Source organism: Lolium perenne, chromosome 7 (assembly GCF_019359855.2).
Source record: "Lolium perenne isolate Kyuss_39 chromosome 7, Kyuss_2.0, whole genome shotgun sequence".
NCBI lineage: Eukaryota > Viridiplantae > Streptophyta > Magnoliopsida > Poales > Poaceae > Lolium > Lolium perenne.
Window position 1 is genome coordinate 303361439 of NC_067250.2, and position 8377 is coordinate 303369815.

General features: G+C 48.1%; 1 long non-coding RNA gene across 1 annotated transcript; it reads left to right on the top strand.

Annotated features, from left to right (window-relative positions):
• Nucleotides 1-4672: 4672 nt before the first annotated feature.
• On the top strand, nucleotides 4673-8026 carry LOC139834180 (uncharacterized). Its single transcript, XR_011749625.1, has 3 exons — nucleotides 4673-4983; nucleotides 6394-6474; nucleotides 7750-8026. It is a non-coding gene; the product is annotated as an uncharacterized lncRNA (long non-coding RNA).
• Nucleotides 8027-8377: the final 351 nt, after the last annotated feature.

Below are 8377 nucleotides of genomic sequence, written 5' to 3' on the forward strand. Positions count from 1 at the left end.
ACGTCGATCTCATCTCGGCACCCCACAGGCCACCTCCTCCGTGCCATCGCTGTAGAGCTCCGTTTAAAAATCAAATCCTACCCTTGTATTGCCCCTTGTATCAGCGTCATGGCCCCACTTGTTATTCGATATACCGAAGCCCCACTCGTGCGCGTTTTGGTCAGGGATACAACGATGCTTACGGTCAAACAAAGATGCATGGTCTGACGTGTCTTTGCGGGCTCTACGTGGCCCTACTAGTCAGAAGATAACGGTCAACCGTTGGGCAACCGGCCATTACAACACCTGTGATGGTTTCAGACAAGGTCTTGGGGAAAACTAAGGAAAAACTAAGGAGCTGGGAAAAACTGAGCACAACTAAGGACCCGAGGGCACAGAAGTAGAAAGCCCTTAAAAATATGGGGTTATTTTTAATGATTTTTATGAATTCATTATTCTTTGAATTTAATAATGATTAATATTCCTTTGTTTCAAAAATTCTATTCCATATTTATTTATGACTAGTAAGAGTGCACGTGCAATGCACGTCTAATTCTAACACTATGTTTTGTTTGAAGTCAAATATTAAACAATTAGACAAACTTCCTCAAGTAAATATATAATTGAACCTTGTAGATACTACTACCTCCCATTTGAAATGTGATCTTTTTGTTAGAGATAATTAGCTTTATGAAAACGATTACATTTCGAAACAGAGGTAGTATTTCATTTCTTGTACTCGTTTCCATAATGAAAATGTACTAAATTGCCATTTGAAGGGATGTGTAAACTACGATGGTACTTACTTCCAGTTTTCATCCTGAATTTGAAGTTGCTTCTATGAGCTTAGAATCACAACCATAATTTCCCCGTCTCTTGTCTACCCATTGGGTGCACAAGTGACAAGCATGTGTGGATCTCATCATAAACAAAATAAACCGGCTCAAGTTAGTTGACTAAAATCAAGTGAAGAATGAGTTGTTATGGAGAAAATACAGGTACAAACATGATGCAACAACGTTAAGGTTCACAGCGCAGTAGCACAAAGCCTGTTTAAGCTGTTGTAAATTGTATCACAGGTGCAAGAATTTCATTAACACATATATTAAATTTGACAACAGAATAAAAGAACCTTATCAAAACTTCCAAGAACTCAGTTATATACTCCCTCCGCCTCACCAAAAGTGTCTCAACTTTACAAAAATTTGGATGTATCTAGACACTATCGAGTAGGTAGATACATCCAAATTTTGATAAAGTTGAGACATTTTTGGTGGGACGGAAGGAGTATATCAAGTCAGCACAAACTAAAGGTCCCTGCCCGTTATTTTTCGGCCATGGCAAAGACCGAAAAATAATGGTGTCCCGTGGCAAATTTTTCCTTGTAAAATACAATAGCCGCATAATGCCTAGGAGCATTACATATATCAACAATAGTACAACGGAGCATCTCAAATACTAATTCAATGTTCTGATCACGCACATCATTCTGAAAATGATGAGCCTGTTTCCATCTGACAGAGCCTGCCTGTGTATCTTCAGAAACAAAGGATCTCTGGGACAATTGCTCTCATTTCTCACACTGTTCAATTTCATTACATCCACATGTCAATTTTCCACCTTCTCTTTACCTAATTTGTGCAATGACATATGACGCAATAAAAATATATACCCACAAAGTTAGTCCTCTGTCAATGATAAGCGTAATAACAAATAATACTGGAAACTACGTTTGTGTAATATTTTTAAAACCCTGGAAATTTTGGTAATATCTAAGCTAAAATATCAATCTCAGATGCCAATTTGGTGGGGTTTATGTAAGGATGTCATCTCAAGTTACATTAGTCAGAAAGCAGGTTACAAAAATAGCGCCATATTTCTCCTATAAATGTTAGAACACTACCCGGCCAGAGAGGGCATCCAAAAGGGGCAAACGTTCGTCCACCGTTGGATTGGCTTGCTGCAGTGATTCTCCAATCCCACTTTTCACCACAGCCGTCCGATTGGTATTTTTTTTCTCACTCGCTCAGCTTCCCGTGGATTCTGTGACGCATGGGCCTAGGTAATTGCGAGGCCCGACGGTCAGAGACAGCCACGAGTGCTCGTTCGTGTCGCCTTCGGTCTCCAGCCGCGGGGGTTGGTGAAAACCTAGGTCGCGAGTCGTGGATTCACTCCCCAATCCACGTCCATCCTCTCCTCCCCAATCCCCGGGAGCAGCCGCGGCGACCAGATGCGCCGAGCGAGGCAGGAGACGGGCCGGCGCGGGCGGAGACGCGGTGGCGATGGCCGGAGGCTGGCGTGGCCGGAGATGGCCCAGCGCGGGCGGATCCATGGCGGCGACGACCGGAGGCGCGACGGGCGCGGCCGGAGACGGGCCGGCGCGGGGCGGATCCGAGCGGCGACGACCGAGAGGCGACGGGCGCGGCGTAACCGGGCCGGCGCGGGCGGATCCACGGCGGCGATGGTTGAGCTCTCTCATGTCGCCAGCGGACGGCAGCCCGGAGCCGCCGCAGTCGCGCCTCCCCCCTCGACCTACCCAGCGTCGGCGTGGCGCGTTGCCTCGCCGCCTCGCGCCTCCTCCTCGACGAACCCGAGCCGCCGTTGTCGCGCGTCTCTCCCTCGACCTACCTAGCACCGGAGGTGGAGGAGCAGCGAGGATCGGCGCTGGTACGGTGGTGGAGGAGCAGTGAGTAGTGGCGCTGGGACGGAGGTGGCGCGGCGGCTTGGGTGGCGCTGGGTGCAGGGAGCTCTGGTGGAGGCAGCACGACATCAAGGGACGGAGGTGGGTGGCGACCATGAGGATGAGGGAAGCGGGGACGGAGGCAGGCAAATCGACCGGTGCTGGTCCTGGTCGCCTCTTCAAAGGCCACCGGCGGCGCTGGGCGGCATCCCTCTCTCCGCAACAACAGTAACTCCGATCTGGTGCGATGGACTCCCTCGTCATCGTCCCGGTCGCCATCTGGTGCCATGGACGGGACAGAGGCGGATGGGGGCGGCAGTGGTGGCGGGAGGGAGGAGGAACTGCAAGAATCCATCCCGGATGACCATGTTCGTGCCTATCAGCCTCGTTTTTTTGGTCAAGGCGGGGTTGGAGAAGTGGGAGAGGGAGGTGGTTCTGGTGGTGGAGTAGTAGGGAGGGGGGTCGACGTGCAGCGCTGGTCGGATCTGGGGCTGGGGCTAGAGGTGGAGGAGCAGCAATTGGTGGCTCTGGGCCGGCTGGGGGCGGCGATGGGTTGAGGAGGCGCTTGGGGCAACGCTAGCCTAGAAGTAGAGGAGTAGATGCAGCCATGAGAGGCACGATCCCAGCTCCCGTTCCTCTCCCCTCCTCCCAATCCTTTGTATTCTGGATTTATTTATGCAATTTCTTATGTGCTACTTTAACACTCTGGATTAACACCCTAGATTTGTCGTTAGTGCAAACTTGCTCTTTTATCTCTGTGTGGATGCTGCCGCTTCTACCTTTGCGATCCACGTGCTGCCAGCTCTCGATGCACTGCGCTGCTATTGCTTTATCTATTGCCGCTGTTATATGTTACTACCTCATGGGCTGCTCCTTTCTCTCTGCCTCTTTGCATATCCCCAATCTCCCATGATGAGAAAAAAGCACAAACCTTCTTGTTTTGTAATTAAAAGTAAGCATAGGCCATTGATATCATGTATTCATGCTCTTTCAATTCTTTACTGACATTAATCTTATATCATTAGGTGCTTTTCAAAGAAAAATAAGGATTGGAGTTGTCTTAAGTTAAGGCCGTCTTTATTTTTGTGACGCAGAATAGCTTAATAATGTATATGCCTGTAAAAAGTGTGCTAACTTTTCTAATTAACCTCTTGGCATGTCTTCATGGAAATGGAAGTTAATTTACTTCCGATCCCACATGCTGTTTCTGTAGGGCATGACGGTGCGAGGTGGTGCGGCAGCGATCATGAGCGGGAGCAGTCTGGTGGTTGGCCGTGGCGGCACAGGGTGGAGTGGCCGATGGTCAATGTGGAGCGGAGGCGGTACGAGCGTGTGGTGCTGCTTGGAAGTGGGCCCGATGGTGGGTGCACGCGATGGTGTCCAGCGGTGTGCCGCCTCTCCCCCGAGATCTGATTAGGCAGTGGTGTTGTATCTGGAATTGGTCAGTGTCCCTTGACTGATCAAGGGTATGTGTGTTGCCGATGGTTGCAGGAAGCGAAGGGTGGATGAGGGACAGGGAGAACGGAGACTGTTGCGTTGAGGAGAGGATGTCGACGCCGTGATGCGGCAGGCGAGGATACCGAACGTGTTCTTTGTAACATCCCAAGAGTAATACATAGATCCTTTTTACTTTTCTTGCATTATTGTCATACCATCATGTTGCACTCATGCATATTATCACCTTTGGCTTTTATAAAAATTGCATTTGATTCTTGGGTTGCTTTGGTTTGCTTGTTGTTCTTCCTCTTCCTCTTTCTTGGTTCATCCCCTTCCTCTTGTGATGTTCCAAGAAAAGCTAACAAGCCTAAAACTAACCCACCTATCTAATCCAACCCGGCCCAACCTTCTCTTCACCAAAAATAGCATGCAACACCACCCCACCTTACCTTTACACGTGAGGACCTTGCACCATATCTGGTAATAGCTCCCTGTGAGCTCCACGCCACCTCTTCCTTTCCATCCACCGGCCCTCCTCCTTCCCTCTTAAGGCCAGCACCAACCAGCTAACCCCAGCCGGAAACCCTAGCCCGTCCTCCATCCCACAAGCAGCGCCGCCACCATCCCTGTCTCCTCCAAAATCCCACCGAGAGAAAACTACCGCCACCATCTACACCTCGCCGTCGACGCCATGGTCGCCGTCGACCTCACCTGAGCCCGGGAATCGCATCAATGTGCCACCGTCGTCCTCCTGAGCTACTTCACGGAACCTGGATCGCCAAGATCTGCTCGAGAACGCCCACTTCCTCAACTCCTGCCCCGGCCTCCTTCTTCTTCATCATCTCCGGCGACCCCTACTGCTGCCCTTCCTCTACAACGAGCCCAGGGTGAGCAGCCTTCCTTCCTACATCTCCCCTGCATGTCTCTATGTCGCTGCTCCATCACATGCGCGAAGATCTGAGCGAGATCGAACCAAAAAAAACGAAGTTCCAGTTTTGCTGTTTCACGGTACTGACTTCCGACGAGTCCCGCCGGCGAACCACTCCACCGCTGCGCGAGATCTTGGCACCGTTACAAAGCTGGGACACAGATCTACAACTTTTGTTTTGGAGTCATCTAGTTTCGAAGCCTGTACACGACGCCATCATCAAGCAAATTTCGGTCCAGGAAACAGGCTTCTGTTTTCACTGTTCTTCGTCTGTGACGCTGTCACGTTTTTCCAAGTTCACCGCAGCCACCACCGTGTTCCTCTTCGGACCATACCACCTCCAAACAAACCCTGGCACCTCCCTCCTTCTCAACCCGTCGAAATCTCCACCAAAGTTTTCCCAGTTTCTTAGATCTCGCCACTTTAAAAGTCGTGCACGAAACTCCTGCAAGTGTCACGTCTTCAGTCTGCACTGTCACAGTTTTCAGTTTGCAGTTGTCCAAAATTCAGTTAACCCGTTGCTACAGCTTACCTTGTATGCTACTCGTATAGTTTCAAAACTTGTCACATAGCACACTGGCTGTGCCCCTGATCTCACAGCAGCGCGTTCACGGTTCAAATCCTGGCAGGCGCACCAAACCATCTTTTCGAATCTTACACGCTGTGCATATTCCTTTTCCTGGAGCTCTGTTTATTTGCTTACACTCACAGCACCTTTTTGCTTTGTTTGTAAAACAGGTTTTTGGACTCCTTTTCATACAAACCTTATATCCTGGAACATCAGCAAAGCAGTAGTTACATGAATGTAAACTCTGTTGTGAATTTTGAACAATATAAAATTGACAACGTTTTGAAATGGGTTAAAATGGCTAAAACTTGAAATGTTCATATCTACTAAACCCTAATTCCAAATTCAACATGTTACAAACCTTATATCCTGGAACATCAGCAAAGCAGTAGTTACATGAATGTAAACTCTGTTGTGAATTTTGAACAATATAAAATTGACAACGTTTTGAAATGGGTTAAAATGGCTAAAACTTGAAATGTTCATATCTACTAAACCCTAATTCCAAATTCAACATGTTTTAAATCTTTTTGTATCAGAAAAACATGACGAATTCGAATATCATACTGTCATGCATCATGGGCATCATCTCTAAATTGACCAAACTAAAATTTGCAACCTGCATTAAGAATGTATGTGTGGGTGTTTATCATTTCTTGTGAATTATGAGCAGCCCACTTAATTTCGACTTGCACAAATCATCTTGCCATGTCATCATGCATCATATTGCGCATTGCATTTATTTGTATTTGATTTGTGCTATACTTTCCTTGTATGTGCTATTTGGTTCTTCTCGAGTAGACGCCGACGCAGAGCAGTACGAGCAGGAGTACGAGTTCCCTCTGGAGGATCGTGTCGGTGCTTCTACCTCTGATCTGACAGGCGAGCCCACCCCTTCACCTATTTTACATTTTACATGCTCTTTTGATCTATTGCTATCCTTATGTTGCGATGCTGTTGTGTCACGTGTCCTATCCACCTGTTACCTATATCTCCGAGATACACCTCCTCGCCCCACCCTTTGTTTGTTGCTTGCCAGCTTTGCGAGTCGTAGGCGAGTTTAGGATTTTTTGTTGATATCTCGAATTGATCGGGATATCTTGTTGGGATGTTGACACATGTACTACCTTTTCGAAAATGAAGTGGATAACTTTTGCTACAACTAAAATTGCTAAGGGATAATAATATTGCAGAGGCATCTGTGAGCCCCTTTGCGAAAGCATCGGAACTTTGACTTGCTAATGTCCCCTAGGACCCGAGTTCTTGTTATCTGTTTCTAAGACTGAGCGCGCTAACCACACGTGGGAGGATTTATCGGGACCCCCCATCACCCATTACCTTTTCTCAAGTCTGTTGAAAAGGGGGCCACAACCTTGGTTTTATTTGGTGCACGCATATTTATTACTGTTGCCTTCGGGTGTTTACTTCCTGTTGCCTTCGGGTGGTTTATTTCTGTACTGTACTGCATAATTGCTAGACGACTTATCTAGTTCTTGGCCGTTAGTGCCCGCCTAGACGCCTACGCAACCTCTGGGTCCGTCTCGGAGTACGGCCGAACTTCGTCACGGGTAGCTTAGTTGGGTGGCCCCCCTAGGCATTCTTGCAGATCTGGGAACGGTCTTGTTGTGAGACTCCGCACTTGACTATGCGGGGTCGAGCATGCGTGTATGGTAACATTGGTGCACCCCTGCAGGGTAAATCTTATCGATAAGCCGTGTCCGCGGTTATGGACGACTTGGAGCTGTTTAACTCGATCATAGAACAACTTACACCTAAAGTTGTCGCTAATAACTTGCTAATTACTTGCGTAGTAAGTTAGCCCTATTATAATGGAATGGATATAAAATTGTTAACTGTGTGAGTGCCTTGTTAGTACCTCTTGGCTAAGGGGGATCGCACTGGCTGGGTTGTTGTCTGCAGAGTATAGAACTGCTAGATTATGCGCTCTCTCACCTTCTCTATTAGACGGATGTTGTAGCGTGTCTCTTTTGGATAGTGCTTTGCTGCCGCTAAACTCCACCATATAGCCGGGCGAAGTTTACACCGCCCACCAGCAAGCATAGCTGGTCTTGTCTCGCAAGTACGTGCCAACGGTACTTACCCTCGTTTTTCTCCCTCTTTTTCCGGAACACGCTTTTCGACAAACAGGTGCGACAGATGATGAGCAGTACGCAGGTGGCTACTTTGTCGAGTTCACGGACGACGACTTCGTTGCGTAGCAGGATCGTTCCTAAGGCAGCAGCCTGTGGCTTGTTGGTTATGGGAACAACGCTTGATTATCTGCATGACTCTTAGTCCAATTTGGATCTTGTCTGTACCCAGACTATTTAGCTATCTTATGTATGATGTACTGATGGGATATGTTTCCCTATTGAGTGTCATTTGGATCTTGCTCATTAGAGCGTTGCTATATATATGAACCTTTATTTCCATCTTTTGTGTCGTACATAGTCATGTTGTGATATTCAAGCTGTATTCTACCCTTGTATCCTGTGCACCGTGTGTGTATGTGTGAAGTGCACAGGAAGGTGAAGCACTCAGGCCTGGAAAGCCTATCGTGAGCCTTTGAGGTGGGTGTTGTGTGCATGGGCGTGTCGAGCGGTTGCTTGGCCTACCCATATGCTTGGGAATGCGAGGCGACCTCACGGTCCTTTGTAGTGACCTCATGCACATAAACCCCTCTTACATGCGCGCTCTGGGTTTTCCTACTCCTGGGGCTTACAGACTTGGTATCAGAGCAGGACTGCCTTTAGGAGCCCCTTGCAGCGGACGAAGTTGAGTTTAG